Genomic DNA, 20,098 nt, shown 5'->3' with positions numbered 1-20,098 from the left:
TGCTTTCCTGCACAACCCCAATCCCACCCCCTGCTGGCTTGACCCCTGGGTCACCTTCCACTCTGGGATGAGATCACCATGTTCCACTACATTCTTTCCCACAGGCTCCGAGTAAAGTTTGGGGAACTTGGGTGGGAATCGTGCTGAGCACTCAGTGCAGGGCAGGTAGAAGGGAGGAATCCCAGAACTATAAATCAGGGACTAAAGAGCCCTAGAAAAGCTGTGCTAACATTAGCCTTGACTCCAGTTGGACCTGAGGACCTTCGAACCACGGCTCAGAGGATGTGGATAGCATTGGGATGGCTGCATAACAGGCGTGTAACAGGTGTTTCAGAGAGCACCACACAGTGTTTGGTTCATTCAGAGCTAGGAAGACAGCATCAGTTTGGGAGAAAAGGAGTGGATTCATACTCACAAAGCCCTGATGAAGGACTCAAGCCAAACCCAAGTGGCCTGGACTTCAAGACATCATTCTGTCCATTCCAAAGAAATGGACGGTGGCACCAGAGAAGACTCAGAAACCCAGTTCCAGGAGCTGAGTCAGTGGATTTGAGGGAATGAGTTTGAGGGTTAGGTAGGTTTGGCCTATACATCCAGCCAGGTTGTCATTTGAAAAACGGAGCATGCACATTCCTATAAAATTGTAACAAAGATGAAATGAGATCTTGACAAGCAGTTAGTAGAGAGCCCAGCATGTATTTACCTCATCACTTATGCTGATGGCTGAAATGGGTGCTGATGCTGAAGTAGCATCTGGGGTTACAACTACACTGTCTGTTTCAGGCTCTGCTGGCTTATGGGGCTGAGGTGCAGAAAGGTCAACCTGCTGAGCCAAGATCAATGATGAAACTGAAGTGCTACAGGATGAACATGGTCCAGCAAGCAACGGAAGCTGCCAGTATCTCCCTTCTACTCCCATGCCAGCCACCACTGGCTAAGTAGAATGATGCCATTTATCTAGCTCATATAAGCTGCTCAAACCACTCATCTGCTTTAGGTTTTTTTCCTTTTCTTTTCTTAAAATTTACTTATTTTTATTTTACATGCATTAGTGTTTTACCTTCATGTATATTTGTATGAGGGTGTCAGATCCTTAGAACTGGAGTTACAGGCAGCTGTCAGCTGCCATATAGGTGCTGGGAATTGAACCCAGGTCTTCTGGAAAAATAACCAGTGCTCTTAACAGCTGAGCCATCTCTCCAGGCCCTACTCACCTGCTTTGTAACAAAGGATTATTACCATGCTACCAGAACAACTTTAGTGCATTATGATCTGCAGGAAGTATTCAAACCTGACCCCTTTCTGGCCTCATGCCTTCCCTGGCAGCAGACTTGTCTCTCATAGCCAGTCTCATGAGAACTGACATGTACCTATGTCAAGGTTAAACATAGAAAGCTATGCACCAGAAATGAGGGAAATAATGCAGTTGGTAAAGTGTTCACCATGCAGGCATGAGGACCTGAGTTGAATCCCTGGCAGATATATAAAAAGCCAGATATGGTGGCAGACATGCTTGCAAACTCATTGTTGGAGAGGCAGAGACAGGCAGATCCCTGGGTCTTGTTGGCCAATCAACCTAGCCTAATCAATGAATTCCAGCAGCTAGTGAAAGACACTATAAAGAGACAAGTTATAGGCTCCTAAGGAACAAAACTTGATGTTGTCCTCTGGCATCCACATGAACAAAACACACACACACACACACACACACACACACACACACACACACATCACATACACACAGAAAGAAAGAAAGAAAGAAAGAAAAGAAAGAAAGAAAGAAAGAAAGAAAGGAAGAAAGAGAGAGAGAGGGAGGGGAGGTGGGAGGGAGGGAGGGAGGAAGGAAGGAAAGAAGAGAAAGAAACAGAGAGAGAGGGAGGGAGGGAGGAAAGAAAAGAAAGAAAGAAAGAAAGAAAGAAAGAAAGAAGAGAGAGAGAGAGAGAGAGAGAGAGAGAGAGAGAGAGAGAAAGAAAGAAAGAAAGAAAGAAAGAAAGAAAGAAAGAAAGAAAGAAAGAAAGAAAGAAAGAAAGAGGAAAGGAAGGAAGCTACATTTCATATTGCATGAGAAATCTTGCCCTTCCTGGCTGTGGAAGGACCTTCTTCCTAAAGGGAGTGGCACTATTAGGAGGTGTGGCCTTGTTGGAGTAGGTGTGGTCTTGTCAGAGGAAGTGTGACATTGTAGAGGCAAACGTTGAGGTCTCATATATGCTCAAGCCACAACCAGTGAGACAAACCACTTCCTGTTGCCTACAAGATGTAGGACTCTCAGCTACTTCTCTGGCAACATGTATCTCAGTTACTTCTCCATCACCATGTCTGCCTGCATGCTGCCATGTCCCACCCCAATGATAAATGCCTGAACCTCTGAACTGTAAGTGAGCCATCCTAATTAAATGTTTCCCTTTATAAGAAAGAGTTGCCATGGTCATGGTGTCTCTTCACAGTAACAGAAACCCTAACTAAGACACCAGGGGAGCACACCAGAGAAGGGCCTGACTTTCTTCAAGAATTCAAGTCCTGCGCTCTTTGCCTTCGCATCTTTCTTGTTGTCATGGGATACCAACAAGACTATTTCAAATACAAGACTGGATCCGAACTAAACCTCTTTTAAATTCACAACTGAAAAACAACAGCATTTACATGTGTTATTTTTGTCTAGAATACAAGGGTTGTCTATGAATAAAATACACACAGTTGGAGAGGGGGAGAAAATTCATCTCACTGCTCTCTGCCAGCTCAAAGGCCGGTGAAACAATATTCACAACTTCCCATAGCTAAGCACATAGTACCAGCCAAAACGAGCTGCTCAGCCCATGCTTGGGGTGTTGTATTCAGGTCCCACCTGAGCTCGCTTGCAGCGTTGGGTTCAGTCATTAAATTGAAATTAATTAATTTAACCCCACAAATGGCCAGGTTGAAATGAGTTGTTTGAAGTAGAATGACATGAAGGGAATCTAGACTGGTTCATCTTTAGATTCAGTAACAGTGGTTTGAACACTTGACTGGTGGACAATGGATATGGCACGGACCTTGCATAACTGAGAACTCAGGGAAAGTGGAACCTGGACATGGCCCCATGCAAAGTCATTTCTGACTCCTGAAAGGTAGGCCCATTTGGAGCATAGGTGTCCCATATGAAGTCAGGATCTGGGGACCCTGTACCCAACAGCAACTGAGATACTATTTCAATTTAAACAGGAACAGTTCCCTATAGGTTTGTGTGTTATAACACTAGATCTCCAGCTGAGGGAAGACCTTGAAGTGAATCCTAGACAGGTCACTGGGAGTGGCCAGGAGGTTTCTTAGCCCTGCCACATACTTTGACTCTGTCTGCTGCCTGACTGAAGAGACATGGCATTAGCTCTCGCCTCTATGTCTCCCTGCCGTGATGTGTTTATTGCATCCCTTCTTAACCCATGTGCCAAAAGGAATTTTCTTCCAATTAAGTTGCTTGGCTCAGCAACAAGAAAGGGAACTAATCCAGCACCTATGTGTTCATGTCGCAAAGACAGCTGAGATTTTGGGCTCTCAAGTGCTGGGACTTTCCTGTTGCCCCTAACTATAGATTTTTAACTTCCGAGCACTTTTGTTGTTGTTGTTGTTGTTGTTGTTGTTGTTGTTGTTGTTGTTGTTTGTCAAGTATGTTTGGTTTGGGTTCTAGTAGGGACTTGTACATTTTTTGATATTGTTCCTTTTTGTATCATCCTTGTCTTAGTCAGGGTTTCTATTGCTGTGAGAAAGGACATGACCAAAGGCAACTTGGAGAGGAGAGGGTTTGTTTCAGTTTACACTTCCACAGCACAGCCCACCACTGAAAGAAGGGCAGGAACACAAACAGGGAAGGAACCTGAAGGCAGGAACTGATGCAGAATCCATGGAGGGGGGCTGCTTACTGCCTTGCTCATCCTAGTTTCCTTATACACTCTGGACCGCCTTCCCAGAGAAGACACGTCCCACAATGGGCTAGGCCCTCTCACATCAATCATCAGTCAAGAAAATATCCTATAGACTTACCTACAAGCCAATACTACAAAGGCATTTTCTTGATTAATATTCTTTTTTCTCCTGAAGACCATACCTTGCATCAGCCTGACATGAAAACTAGCCACCACAATCCTGAAGTCCACAGATTGAGAGGAAATAGAGGACTTCAAACATGGGCAAATCCTATAATTTAATGCAATCTTCCCAGTCACTATAGAATTCAACTTTTTGTCTCAAAATTAAGAACCATATCCATTTGAAGCTACTTAAAAGAAAACCTACATCACATGGCCTTCAAAACCTAGAGAATATTTTAGGCATTCCCTCTGTGTCTTCCGCCTTCCTTCCATTGAACTGAACATGTTCTATATGAGGAATGTTCGTGTCTTGTCTCCTTCCCAACTGAGCCCATGACTCTACTTCTATCAATTCTTCCTTCCAATTCTCATTGTTATATAAGTTAAATGTCTTAGAAATAGACACACATCTTAAAAATAAACTCCTGTATATAATTCAGCTGTGAATATGGTATTCAAGCATTCTCCAGCTTAGAGCAGGCTCTCTTCCAAACACTGGAGTTTATGTCAGTCTTCTAGTATTCAAAATGCATCTTCCCACAGACACCAGGCTGTGTGCGGTGACTAGGTCCCCAGGAATTCCGTTAAAATCTGCTGAAGCCTGAGCAAATGAGGTGCAAGGCTACCCCAGACATAGCCATGACTCGATGGAGAATAAGCACAGAGGTCTAACCAGAGACTGGCAAGTCATACACATAGGGGTAACAATCACTCTGCCTGCCGCCTCTCTCAGAAGGCATTTTCCCACAATCCTCCCTGAAGACAGGACAAGTTAAGTAAGAATCTTTCTGGTTTCTATTTTGCCCTAATGTATTATGGGGAAAACATTACTTGACTGTTAACAAGTCAGATGTAGCAAAGAAAAAAGAGAGAGAAGATGGATGAGTTCCAATGGAATTGTATGGATCTTGAGACACAAATCCATCTCTCTGAAAGCCTAGTGAGAACTTGTAGCCATACCCACAACCAGCAGGAGTAGAGAAGTATTACTAAGCCTTCAGCAGCTGATGGGAAAGAAGAAATAAATTCAAAGGGAGTAGACAGAAGGGGCATAAGACATGTTCACTGCCTTAAAAGCACCATGAATAGCTATAGTGGAATGAAACACTTCTAAAAAGGAACAAACGGGGTAAGGTCAGAAGACAAGAAATATTAGTGGATATCTCCTTTAAGATGGCAGTCACCACTGAGTGCTTTGTCAAGCAAAAATAAAACAAAGGAAGAAAAACAGAACAAGATAAGAGAAGTCAAATCAAGAGCTGCTATCACCAAGTTAGGATGAGCCTTTCAAATGAGCCTGAGTCCATGGCTACTCTGGGTCACCCTCACATCAGAAAACTTAGTGAGAATCTCTCCTAGAAAGATGATTTCTCAATTGTTTCTAATTAGCTTTTTCTAATTTCCAACTGAAAAGGTGGGAGAGTTAGCATTTAGCCTGAAGTCACCTATTTAATGAAAAAAAAAAGATCTAAATAATGTTTGGAGACACAGAGTCCTTTTGTTCCTTTTGCTCATTTTTCATGAAGATAATGTATGTACACTCTTACTAAATTCTTTCTTTCTCTACCTTCCATCATAGTACTGGAAAATAAAATGTGATTTTGTATCCAAAGATTTTGTGCTTTTTCAGTTACCACAGATCTAAGAGAAAGTCTAGGATTTCTTTTTTTCAGTTGTTTTTTCTATTTTATAATTTAATTTAATTTTACATATCAGCCACGGATTCCCCTGTCCTCCCTCCTCCCGCCCTCTCCCCAGCCCACCCCCCATTCCCATTTCCTCCAGGGCAAGGACTCCCCTGGGGATTCAGCTCAACCTAGTAGATTCAGTCCAGGTAGGTCCAGTCCCCTCCTTAGCCATCAAGAGAGATGCAATGGGGTGACCAGGCTTATCTGTCACTCTACATTATAGAGCTTTGGACACCATCACTTAAAGGAATCTTTATAGGCATCTACAGACAAAATACAGAACATGTACGTACATGTATGATATTATTAAGCCTTAATGAATGAAATGCTATAATGTGGATGAGCTTTGAAAATACATTAATGAGGCAGACAGACAACAGACAAATAGTGACTTACAAATAGTTTGTTTTATTTGTGTGAGTTATCTGGGGTAATCACATTCATTGAGGTACAATGGCTTTAGGGAACTGGACAGGGCTTAGAGAACTTATTGTTTAATTAATTCAGGGTTTAGTTTAATGATTTAAAATTTTTCTGGAAATTGATAGGGTGGTGGTCATGTACTTAATACTGCCAAATTAAAAACAATGAAATCATTGGATTGTGTTGCATATGTATTTGACTACAACTAAGACTCTGTTTAACACCCAGACTCATCTCAAAAACATGTACTAAGAGATGACTGTGAGTCAAGCATGTTTGAATGTTTAGTTAAGAGAGGGATGCAGTTTTGGACAGTATGATCTCATGAAGATGAAGTCTGAACAAAGAATTAAAATGAAAAAGTAAGCCATACCAATGTGTAAAGAGCACACTTGACAGAAGAATAGCCAAAACAGAGGCCCTGGAGCGCCTGACACTTGGTTATCTGGGGACCAAAGGGATGCTCATGGGACTTTCATGGGTCTGTGATGTTACAGCTCTGGAATATTAGAAATTTCAAGTGGAGGCATTATTTGAGGAGCTAATTCTTGCCTGGTGAGCAACCAGGGGGAGATAAACAATTCAGATCTTATTCACTTACTAGCAATGAGGTCATGATATAGACCATGAATCCTCTTCACTGAAGACTACCTTCATTAAGGCACCATGCCCCCAGCCCTTTTGTGGATAGTGATACACAGTTGGAGACTCTGTGGATTAATGAACCATGTCAAATTCCAGTGACCAATAATTGCTCAAGCAGCATTTCAACAAATCCTGTCTTTAGCCCAATACCTATGAAACCAGATCTTGATCTCATCTTATGGGGGGGGCTAGCATCTCTATTTTATTTCATGGAATTAAGGACTAAATGAATACTAACTATACATGAAATGAAAGAGAGTGTATGGTTGGTTTGTTTTTTGTTTGTTTTGTTTTCAACAGGATTTCTCTACATAGCCCTTGGCTGTCCTAAAACTCACTATGTAGACCAGGCTGGCCTTGGCCTTGAACTCAGAGACCCTCTTGCCTCTACCTCCCAAGTACTGGGATTAAAAGCATGAGCCACCATACCTGGATAAGAAAATATAGTTTTAATTTGGGGCTCAAGGAAGTTAAATGAGGAAGAAATTTGCAAGTCTAGGAACAGCATTTAAAAATGATTGCTGCTGTAAATGGAGTTCACCATGTGACCAAGGCCAAATATCTGAGATGGTGGGAATACAGATCACATTTCTTTGGACTCATGTTTGAGCACTTGGTACCCAGTTTTGCAATGCTATAGAACCTCTGGGAGGTGGGGCCAAACTGGAAAAAGGTTGATTGTAATTATTAGTTTTGACTCTTAATGGTACAATGTAGTCAATCACATAGGAAGAGGGTCTCAGATGAGGGACTGTCTAGACTAGGTTGGCCTGTGGGTGTATCTGTGGGGAAGTATGTTGGTTATGTTATTTGAGCTGGGAAAACCTGTTTACTGTGGATGGCATCATTCCCTGGGAAGGAAATTCTGAACTGTGTAAAGGTGGAGAAACCATGCTGAGCATGCATACATCAATTCATTCTTCTGTTTCTTGACAATGGATTCAATGTGGTCCATTCTTAAGCTATTGACACTGTGACCACCCTGCAATGATGGACTGTAACCTGGAACTGTGAGCTAAAATAAACCCTTTCTTCCATACGTTACTTTTAGTGAAGTATTTTATCACATCAGCAGAAATGAAACAAAGACATGTATCAGTGTGTGGATTATAGCCTGCTCTTCTTCCTTCCTTGCCTTCTTCCCAGTCCTCCAAGATATGAACAAGTAGCCTCATTTTTCTGCCACCATAGCCATGTGCCACTTCCTCTGCCATTCCTTCCCTGTGAAGGAATTTACCTTCAAACTCTGAACTAAAATAAACCTTTCTTCTTTGACACTGCTCCTTGTTAAGTATTTGATCATAGACAAATGAAAGGATCCATGAGATTCCTATTGGAAGCATGCTCTAAAGACTGATGTAAGAGTCAGTGTCTCTAGTTTGGGATTGTACCCAAATATCTCAAGTTCTCAGCCTTTGTCCTTAAACTCATTTTTTTCTTACCAGAACTGTCACTAGAATAGAATAGGGAATCCCCCAAAAGTTCTACAAATGCTCTCTGTTTGGGTGAGAAATTTTGCTACATGCATCTGGGTTCCCAAAATGTTTTGTGAATATTTCAAAACACATAACATAATGTGTCTCATTCTGTTTTCAGACTGTCTCTGAGTGTCCTCTTGAAGACCATGGCTTCATCAAGGGAAAGAAATATGTTATATCTATATTCACAGCCTACATTCCCAACATAGCAGCTAGCCATAACTGATACTTGGTGCATACTTGTGGAATTTTCTATGCTCATTATTAATACAACCAAAATAAGGTTTCAATATTGAAATACATAATGATACCACCCATCCTTTTCTTGCTATATTTAAGAAGACTGTTGAACATGGCTCCATTTTACTGAACAGAGCCACAAAATGTGTGAGTTTTTGCTGTGGACAGAATACCATAAAACTTAGCAACTTATCATACCATGTTATTCTTTGTTATTATTTTCCACTTTCTATGGGTCAGAAATTGAGGCATGGATGAACTGGGTCCTCTAATTTAGCATTTCTCATAGGCTTCCAACCACATGTCCCCTGGCACCATAGTTTTTTCAAAGTCCAAATGAGATAAGATCTGCTTCCAAGCTATACAATGACTGTCATCACAACTTGGTTCTTCAAGAACTGCTGAGTGATTCCTGAGGGTCTCATTTCCTCTCCCGATAATGCCTGGAGGCTACACTCAGTGTCTTGCTGTGTGGTGTCTCCACCATGATTGCTTGCTTCATCAAAGCCTGGGAGCCAGGGAAGACAGAGAAAGGATGCTAGCAAGACAAAAGTCACTCTTTCTTAACCCTCTGAATGCAGATTAGAGTGGAATTTAAATTTCAGTTTGAGGTACTGAAAAGGCAGAAACTTTATCTTAGTGTTTAGAAGTAGAATAAAGGCTTTTGAATGGTGATTGTAATTAGAGAAAGTCATTGGGATGAAGTTTCTATGACTGAACCCTGGAGGCATTATAAATACAGAAAGGTGCATGGTCCTCCTGTCTCTTTTGTGATGACCTGAGCTGCCCCAGAACTCTATTCCTCATAACAATAAAATTATACATCTCCAAGTATAGCACCTTGAGCTTGGCCTACAACCATGAGACCAAGCAAACCTCTGCTTTATAGCTTACCTAGTTTGTAACAGTTGGTGACTTGCAACACAGACAAACATAATAACATTATCTTAGAAGCAACAGTCCATCACTTCTGCTATGATATCAACAGATGTAGTCCATGTTGGGCCTGTACACCAGGAAGCATGGATCACTGGGACTATTTTTGAAGCACCCAATCATAAGGGTACCAGAGATATCTAATTCCTTCCAGGTTGTACAGAGTTGTGTGATCTCATTGATCATCAATTCCTCTCTTCTCTCATTCATCCTGACTGGATCCACATGCAACATCAGCATAGCGTAGACAAGTGAGTTGGCAGACTCATACCATTTACTCAAATTTATTCAAAAAGAAAATTAAAATTTTCAAGGTATTAAGTATTTAGACATAAATGAGAAGTGACTTAAGTATAGACTTCTACTAGTAACAACACTGTTCTAACACTACAATGTGTTTCTGTGTAACACATCTGTTTGGTTCTAGTTTAAAATTGGGGTCTAGAAAGCAAGCAGGACCATGCCAGCAAGGAATCACCAGAGATTGCTTGCCATCTGTGTTTATGATTTTCTGGAAGGAAGAGATGATTCTGATCCAGAAATCACTGTTGTCGGGATAAGCCACTGACAAATCCCCCACTTTGCCCTTCATTCTTGGATGCTGATCAGCCTTTCTGCATGCCATGTGTGGTGATCTGAATGAAAATGCCATCCATATGCCCATAGGGAGTGGCACTATTAGGAGGTGTGGCCTTGTTGGAGGAAGCATGTCAGTGGGGGTGGGCTTTGAGGTTTGAAATGCCCAAGCCAGGCTCAGTGTCTTTCTCTCTTCCTGCTGCCTGCAGATCCAGATGTAGAACTCTCAGCTACTTCTCCAGTACCATGTCCTCCTGCATGCTTCCTGCCATGATGATAATGGACTAAACCTCTAAAACTGTAAGCCAGCCCCAATTAAATGTTTTCATTTATAAGAATTGCTGTGGTTGTGGTATCTCTTCACGGCAATAGAAACCCTAAATAAGACACTATGGAAGAACAGAAAGAGCCTTGGAAACAGTAGTCCTGGTTCAGGGGTAGGGGGAAAGTCAGAGATCTAGGCAGCTAATTCAGATAATTTGAGACACAAAGACCTTCTCCATGCTGTACTCATGATCCCTCTATCTGAGCCATCCCTATTGTGACCTTGGTTCTCTCCCCATAAGAAGCTAGCTCTTCTCCACTCATAAAACAGGCTTTACCCAGGAAGTCAAAGGGATTTTGGTACTATCTCTACATTCCTATCCTAAGCATACATGTGCATGCATGCATGTGAGTATATGCATGCAAGCATCTGTGTGGGTGTGTACATGTGTGTGCGCAGGTGTTGGGCGTATCTATGATAGAAAAGGTACTGAAAATACCACGGTGTTATTACCAAGCCCTTTAGAAAGGAATGAGGCACAATGAGAACAAGAACTGTGTGTGAATAGCTGAGCTAAACAGACCAGGACAGGTATCAGATAGAAAGGGAAAATTAAATTACATACCTCATGAACTTTTCTCTTTAAATTATATTTTCCCATTTGGGGTAACAAGAAAACCAAGGCTAAAAGAAACAAGTAGTTTGTTCCAGGTAACATGTTAGTAGATTCCAGAACACAACCCAAGAGTTGGCCAACCACACATGTGGCATGGGACTGGTCAGATGCCCAGCATAGTCGCAGACCCTCCTATGGCAGATGATGGACAAAATTACCCTCCTCATTACCTCCTGCAAGTTACACATACACATAAAGTGATATCTCAGCAATGCCTCCATAGGCTTGTGTGTATGAGGTTTGCTTTCCAGCCTATGGCACAATTTAGAGGTACTAGAACCATTAGGAGTAGTGTTTAGTAGAAGGAAGTTAGGTCATTGGAGTGTGCTTGAAGAACTCTTGAAAAGTTCAGCTATTGACACTCTCTTTGCTTCCTGGCCACCATGAGGCAAACAAGCTTTCTCTGCCGTTCTGTGATTTCTGGAACCAACACATTCCCAAAGTACCAGAGCAAAGCAATCATCAAGAAAACCTCTGAAACTATGAACTAAAATACACATTACTATATGAAAAGTTTATTGTCTCGGGTATTTTGTCATAATGCTACAGAGCTTACTGCCACATGTATATAAATATACTTTTGTATCTATCATCTACCTATCTGCTTATTCCTTTTTCAATTTTTCAACTTATTTTCATAACCAGTTGCCATTCCAGGAATACATTCCAGGGAAAATCCTGGCCTGTGATCTCAGGAGACACATCAGGTGAGTGCCAGTAAGAGAACCCATCATGGTACTCAGGCCAATCAGCCTTCCAGCATATTCCTCTGTGCTTTGAACAGAGGTTCCTCCAATCAGAATATGGACTGGAAATTAGTTTGGAAAGGAACAGGTCTCCAAAAGATTTATAAAGCCTAAAAGAGGCTTCTAGTTGGGTGGGGGTCATCTGAGAAGCTGGCAACTGGAACCTCATGAGATACTTATGCCAGAGTCCAGACATGTAGGGAAGCCAGGTGAGGAAGCCAGCTCTACCTGAAAAGGGAAGCAATCTTTCTAGATATCTGCTTTTTGTTATAAATAACTTTAAGAGTCAGAAGTTAATGGAAGACTTCGTGGTTGAAAGGGGGAAAAAATGTCCCCAGGCAAAGATTTCTGTGTCTGAATCCCAAGAAAATATAAATAAGTTCCTTGCATGGTATGGGCAGATTGAAGTTGCTGATGTTGCAACTGACCAGAAAGTAAGAAAGTCATCTTGAATGTTTCAGGTGAGACTGACCTAGTCAAAGTTATCAGGAAGATTGAAGAGGGATGCCACACTGTGGGCATCAGAGCTGTGGTCTAAGGCATGCTCATCCAGCCTGGGGTGACTGTACAAAGGGAAGAGACCATGAGCCAAGAGATAGGGGCTGCCTCTAGAAGCTTGCAAAGGCCACAGTAGCAAAAGTTCTGCCCAAGAATCCTCAGAAAAGTCATAACCCATCTACCCTGATCGCAGCCCACTGGGGCTTGCACTCAGTTTCTTACCACCAGCGTTGTAAGATCATAAATCTGTGTTGTTGGAAGACACAATGCTTGTGGCGATTTGTGACACCATCTGTCAGAAACTATTTAGAAGTAATGTATGGTTGCCTAAGTGTGTCGGGGGGAGGGGATCTGTAGGGTATAAAGAAGTGACCTGACTTTTAATCTTGTATATGGACAGGAAGAGATGCGGCCATCCACGGCGAGTTCAATAGCACTCTGTAGTCAGGATCCTGGGTGAAAGGCAGAGCATGCTCATTTCACTGCTCAATAGTCAAAGGCTGTCGGCAAGGCTCCAGGCAAGCCCCAGACAGTCAGGGGCTTGGAGCCCTTTCTTTGGGGATCACTGGAGTCACCAATTAAAAAAAAATTCAGGAGCTGCTAGCCAGTGACAGGCACCCAGAGACATTGCCTCTCTGACCAACTCACTGACTCTGCAATGGTATGGGTTTCCCTTGCCGTGATTGACAGTGGAATCTTTTAAGGAAACAGAGCCTTTGATTTGCTTCATGGACAGTAGTGATAAGAGAAAAGAAAGAAAGAAAAAAGGATAAAAGGAACATTTCCTGTTTCCCACTCAGTCAGGACTGCCAGAAATATAGAAGAGAGAAACAGGTGTTGGCAATAGGAGAGAAACTAAATCTTGACAGGTTTCTGCGGCAGTCAAGGAAAGAGAACGGGCTTTGGAGGTCATGGGAAGGTTATTTACACAAGCAGGGGTAAGGATAAACAAGGATGAGGTGGTAGGTGTGTCCCCAGGTAGGCCCTTCTGCTGAAGGTGGGGCTGGTCCCATCTCAGAAGCAGTGCTGTACACACATGTATGTTTTCCTCACATGAATGTATAGTAGTGGGAATATGTCCTTGAGGTGGATTACCAGACTAACCCTGCATTAAAAAGAGAGCTTCTTGTTGCATCCTTTCTTTTGGATTATCTTTTCTGATTCTTCTATAACTGTTTGACAAGGCAGGATTTCCCACACCATTTCACAAACTTTAAAACATCAATGGAGCTTCTTCTCACAGTGGTCAGTGATTACTGAAGAGACTGATACCTGGTCTGTGTGCAGAAAATAAGTGAGTGCCGACTGTTCAGCTCTACATGGGGCATCTATATCAATCCCTTGAAGGTGTAGCAAACATGGAGGGAGAATGGCTGGGAAGAACATAAGAGCTAAAGGAAGGAGTGGAGTGCTGTACGACACTCGCCTGGGCATGACATGGCTATTGCTGTCTTGAACTCTCAGCAGCTGTGATTACACAGAATTGGGACCATCAACATTCCATCATGGAGGGGAGAAGGATACATAAGGCCTCCATGCCTTGCTGAGAATTTATAAGCAGTTAATGTTTACTGGAGAAGGGAGAAACATTTTCTTCAGTGGTAAACTACTGGTAAGTTGCCCGTGTGTCTATAAAAAAAAAAAAATTACCCCTTGCTCGTGCTCCTATAAGCAACCCTAGTGAAACTCTTTGGTATAAATACACACACATATATGCGCACACACACACACACACACATACACACACGCACACACGCACGCTCGCGCGCGCGCACACACACACACACCAATGTAAAACACATCCTTGGATGAATTATGAGGAACTCAGAAAGCAGCAAGAGACTCCAGCCTAGAGAAGGACACTGCATGGGCAGGAGGACATTGATCTTGGTCACCTGGGAGACACCATCTGTGACCTGAGCTGTAGAGACAGACATCCCAGAAAGGCCACTATTCAGTCTCCAGCCCTCATGATTGGCTAGAGCATATCCCGGTTCCAAGCTCTTTGCATAAGCCTGCCACCACCCTTCTCTGAACTCCCCCAGCTGCCTTGTGCTCAACTGAGTGGGAAGAGGCCATAGAGGAAGCCAGCCATTTGGCAGGGCTCCCACACACCAAAAGCTCAGAGCTGCACCCTGGCAAAAGCTCTCAGCCATTTCTGCCTTCTTCTACTTCCCCAAGCAAAAAAAGATCCTGATTGTAAACATCACTTTAAAAGCATGCCATCCACCAGCCGGCTCAGCTGCAATACATCAGCCTGAATTGTACTCATTTATGGTGAAGCATTGTATATTAATGTTTTCATTGCTTATCACAGACACTGGCTTTAAAGTGCTTAAGCCAGCTGTGCTGAGTTATTTATTAGGCTTTCTTTTTTCCAAGTTGCCTTTTCCTTAAATAAAGTGTTTGTTTTACTTTCATACATTTAAAAATCTCTCTTGTCTCCTGCCCATCACTTCCCACAGTTGCAGAGCAAGCACCCTGTATTATTCCAGAATATACTCAATACTATTGAAAGCCAGGTGAACTAAGGCCAGTGATGCCAGTGGTGCCCACAGAAGAGCAAGGTTCTAGTAGAGCAAACAGTCTATCCACAGTCAGATCTCTTCTTTGTTTCCTTTAGTTCCCAAAACTGGATTCTACCTCCACTGTAATATTAAAAGCTCATCAATGGTAATCTACAGTAACCTGCTTTGACTTCTAAAGTCAAACTGTGTTCACGTGCTCTCCTCCTGCCATTTGGATCATTTCTCTAGTCTCATCATTAATTATTCTACCACAGATGTGACAACCCTGGGCTACCCTCCTTGGAAGTAGCACCCAACCACAAATGTGACAATCCTGGGCTGCCCTCCTTGAAAGTAGCACCCAACCGCAAATGTGACAATCCTGGGCTGCCCTCCTTGAAAGTAGCACCCACTTAAGACACCTCCCTTCCTCCTCCTTATGAGCCCCTGGAAAGCCACCAGCAAGATAGAAAGCTCAAAGGATTGTCTTTATAAATTTAACATTTCCAGATCTGTGAATCTAATGTTGGGAGTCTGAGTTGTGAGTTGACTAACAAAATTTCCAGAATCCAATAATTCTATAGTGAAGATCATCAAATAACAAAGCCCAACAGTAAACAGAGGATTTCAGTCATAAATATGGTTCCTCACTCTAAAATATGAACAAAGAGTCACAATTCACAAACAGGAACTCTTAACAAAACGTAAAAACAAAAAAATGAAGCAAGAGACTTAGAGAAAATAAGGCTAGAAGTAAAAGAAACATTGAAGTAAAAATTATAGTTAGTCTTCAGAAAGAAAATAGATATCCATGCAACAAGAACAGTAGGCTATTGTAAAAGAAAAGATCAACCAGAAAATGTTTAAGAAGACTGTGAGGGTATTAGATAGGGAACAACCATACTGAAAAACTGCACAGACTTCTAGAGGATAAATGTAAGTAACATCTAGGAAGTATATAGTGGGTAACATGATACAATGTAAGAAATAAATGATAAGAAAATTCAGGCACCAAGAAGATCCAAAGCCCTATAAAGGAAATTTTAGTGAGAGCTCAGTAAATAAACAAGGCAATTACAAAGATAAAATGCCGTATGTATTTGCAGAACTGAAAGGGTTTTTTTTTTTTTCACAATAGCCAGGAAATGGAATCAGCATAGATGTCCATCAACTGATGAATGGATAATAAAAATATGGCACATAAAAACAATGGAATAATATTCACTGGTAAAAAAAAATCAATGAATTTTTAGATGGTTGGAGCTGGAAATAATCAGTCTGAGTAAGGGAACTATAGTAGTTTGAATGATACTAGGTTCCCATAGGCTCATATGTTTAAATACTTGGTTCACAGTTTTGGTGGAACTATTTGGGAAGGATTAGGACATGTGACCTCCTTGGAGAAGGTGTGTCACTAGGGGTGGACTTTGAGGTTTCAAAAGACCATGCCAATTCTGGTCTCTCTCTCCCCTCCCCTCCCCTCCTCTCCTCTCCTCTCCTCTCTCCTCCCCTTCCCTCCTCTCCTCTCCTCTCCCCTCCCCTCCCCTCCCCTCCTCTCCTATCCTCTCCTTTCCCCTCCCTTCCCCTCCCCTCCTCTCCTCCCCTCTTCTCCCCTCTCCTCCTCCCCTCTCCTCCCCTCCCCTCCTTTCCTCTCCTCTCCTCTCCTCTCTTCTCCTCTCCTCTCTTCTCTTCTCTTCTCTTCTCTTCTCTTCTCTTCTCTTCTCTTCTCTTCTCTTCTCTTCTCTCTGAGAACCATGATGAGAAATGACTCTCAGCTATTTCTCTAGCACCATGCCTGCCTTCCTACCTGTCACCATAATCTCTGCTATGATGATAATGGATTAACACTCTGAAACTGTAAGCAAGCCCTGAATTAAATGCTTTCCTCTATAAGCTTCTTTGGGCATGGCGTCTCTTCATAGCAATAAAATGGTAAGTAAGACAGGAACCAAGGTCCAAAAGACAAATACAACATGTTCTCTCTTAAATATGAGTAATAGCTTTGAATCTTTGGATATATGTTTATATTGAGATTCTTATAGAGGCCATGAAACTAAAAAGGAACCATGGAGGGTAATTCTGTGAGAGGAGATGTAACACAGGTAGTATGAAGGGGAGAGAGTAAATAATGGAACAGGAAGAGTTAAAAGAGGGTAGGAGGGAAAGGTAGAGGGAAGAGCATGGAGAAGGACAGCTATATTGAAGACCTTTGGAAAATGCCATATGCAAACCTACTATTGTACAAAATTCTTAAAATATATACATACGATATATAAAAGGGGTGTAAATGGAGTATTTCTATAATGGGAGGACAAAGCCTCCTCCAGATACCACAAACTACTCAATAAAACACCCAGTGTCAGATATGGATAAATTAGTTCCCGTTAGTATGTTACATATTTCTTGTATACAACTGTAGGTACAGGCAATGACAGCAGCAGTTGACAATAAAACTTTGAACTCTTTTTTATTTATATTTTCCCAGCCTTTCTACTTTGTCTCTTCATTTTAGTGTGTGTGTGTGTGTGTGTGTGTGTGTGTGCATGTGCGTGTGTGTGCGCGCATGTGCGTGTGCATGTGCGTGTGCATGTGCGTGTGCGTGTGTGTGTGTGTGTGTGTGCATATTCTTTCCCTTCCATGGTACACAACAGCACATATGGCTCCTCAGTTTGGCTTTGGGGAAACAATGACCCCCAAAGCTTGTTGATTCCCTCTGTGGGGCTGTTCAAAACATCCAATGCCAAGAACCAGGAAGGGACTTCTAAAGGGTGTCATAGCATCATTTAGACAGAAAACTGGGGTGCTCCCACAATCCTTCAAATTCCTCCTTTAACCATAACTTTCTTGCCTCACCCCAAAACCATATTCTCCACTCAGCACACAGACCACAGCTGTATGAGGTAGAGGAAGCAAAAGAGGAGACTGGTTCATGTCTAGTTTCTGGGTATGTCCCATCTAGTTCAACAGCCTATTAGGAATACCCAAACTTTCATGTTGTCATCTAGAAAGTTGACAGTCAAGAACATTACAATCAAATTACCAAAAGAAAAAAATTACAAAAAGCAATCCTCCCCAACTAGATACCAGTTCTAACAAATAAAAATCTCAGTATCAGAAATGGGACACACACACACACACACACACACACACACACACACACACACACACACACACACACAGAGTCAAAGTTCTGGTCAATGTGGTCCCATAGACCCACCTCAAATACTACTGAGTGGTGAGTACACAGGAAACTAGGCAACATTTCAAACTGGACAATGCTAGCTCCTAGAAAAATATAAAAGAAAGCATTCATATTTGTGAATATTTTCATAGGTGGAAATGTGGAAAAGGTACACATGTATTTAACAGAGAATCACACTATATCCACGGCAAGAGGACAGAAAAAAGCAGAGGTGATTGATTCGTGACAAGGAAGCTTGCATCCTGGAAGCCAGGTTGGGAGCGGTGCACATCTGCACTAAAGCACTAAGCATGCTGAGGCATGAATGGGGACAGAAAGTTTGAGGCCAGTTTGGGCTGCATAGGGTGGTGCAGGAATTATTTAAAACCCCTTCCTGACCCTGCACCATCCAACATAGCCATTTCCTTAGTTGACCCCCCCATACATACCATTTCATTTATGATCTGAATCTGAAGGAGAATGTGCCCTTTGTAAAGACTCAGAAGGGGCTCCCAAAGCACTACTGATTCCACTTCCTTCCCACCAAAAAGCATCTTCAGCAATTAAAAGTTGAAATGAGTGTGCCACACATTTCTCCAACCAGGATGGCCGCTGGTCATCTTTATGGAATGAGAGAAGTGTGGGCTAAAAAGAACCATACAGTCCCAAAATATCTCCCACTGGCCTGAAATTTATTCCACTTCATAAACATGCCTAAATTTCCACCAATTAGAAATTCATTTACAAGCCCCTCTTGTAAAATGTGCAAGAGTGATTAGCTTTATTTGCTGCCATTCTAGAATCTAAAATTAGGACCAGTGGCTGGGCCTAATAAAGAAAAATTGATGGGCTTTCATTTGACAGAAAATGCCTCCTTGTCCTCACTCCTTGTTGGAGGACTAGCAGCTCCTGTGAATTGATAAACAGTTTCTTCAGGTAGAATCTTCTCATCTGGATAGCTCTAAAAGGACAGAAAGTTCCTCTCTATGGTAAATTAAAAGTTGCTTCCTGAATTTCTCAATGGTTTGCCTTAATTCTGCCCTCAACAATACAAAATCTAATCTTCGGCACCATATCAAATATTCTAACCCAGACTTCCTCTTTCCCAAGAGCCCCTGCTGCCTTCTGCCAGGTCTGTCAGTTGAGCAGTATATGAATCTTGAATTGGTAAAAAATAAGACAGAGCATGTGGGGTCATTTCCCCTCCCCCAGAAAATGGTCTTAATTAAGTAGAACTTAGAGGTTATCTTTGACCCAAAATAACCCCAAGTTCTCTGTCTCTCAATGACTATGTACTGTGGTGTATAGAAGGATTTATATTGCTGGAAGAACTAACTAGACACCAGGCGAAGGGGAAAATAAATCAGAGAGAAAGGCCTAAGAAAGTATACTTGGGCTGGTCAGCTCTAGCTGGACAAGGATCAGGGAGTAGGGTATGAGGGATCTGGATGGTGTGTTTGCTGACAAGCAAGAGGCTGTTACTCTGTATTTCTCAATAAAGTTCTGCTCTGGATGTTTTAAAACCTAGTTCTATTTGTGCATCAGTTCCTGAACACTGGGAGACTCTAGTCTAAGCATACTTTCCAGGACATGTGAGTTCTCATTCCCAAATGAAAACTCTATTGACTTAATAGTTTTATGAGAAACCCACCAAAGATGAGCTTGCGAATGCTTGGAAGGCAAAGAACCACCTGATACTCAGGTGGAGACCAAGGCTGACTTTAGGTCTGTAGGAATACCCAGATCCACATCTGGGAATTGTAGCCAGCAGGAGCCCCAGCATGCTGAACGAAGCACATTTCTAATTGAGACAGAGCCCAGGGGCCAAGATTCCAGAGTCATGGTCATTGATCTGTGCTTTCTTGTGCTTTTCAGTAGCAGAATTGTATCTGAAGAGACAACAAATCAGTATCAGGTAAAACTCTCCATAAAGTTGTATTTTTCCTCAAAATGTATTGAAGTCTAGCTGACAAGTGAAAATTATAGGTATTTTAAGTATGCAATGTGGTGATTGAATATATACATGTATATGAGTGTATACATACATACATATACACACATTGTGAACTGAGTATCACAACTAATCCAGTTAACACATCCATTGTCTCACATATGCTGTTTTATATATGCATAGTGAGAATACTTAATATCTATTCTCCTAGGACCTTCCAGGTGCAG

At 42.0% G+C, this 20,098-nt stretch overlaps 1 long non-coding RNA gene across 4 annotated transcripts in view; it reads right to left on the bottom strand.

Annotated features, from left to right (window-relative positions):
- Positions 1-20,098, bottom strand: part of LOC128112609 (uncharacterized) — a 292,581-nt gene that overhangs the window by 217,118 nt on the left and 55,365 nt on the right. For all 4 annotated transcript variants that reach the window (XR_008219048.1, XR_008219050.1, XR_008219051.1 and 1 more), the window contains one exon: positions 19,572-19,809. This is a non-coding gene — a long non-coding RNA (uncharacterized LOC128112609). The remainder of the gene's footprint in view (positions 1-19,571; positions 19,810-20,098) is intronic.

This window comes from Peromyscus californicus, unplaced genomic scaffold, assembly GCF_007827085.1.
Source record: "Peromyscus californicus insignis strain IS unplaced genomic scaffold, ASM782708v3 Scaffold_17__1_contigs__length_78620276, whole genome shotgun sequence".
NCBI lineage: Eukaryota > Metazoa > Chordata > Mammalia > Rodentia > Cricetidae > Peromyscus > Peromyscus californicus.
The sequence above is the reverse complement of the archived record's forward strand: the minus strand, read 5'-3'. Positions and strand labels throughout refer to the sequence as shown.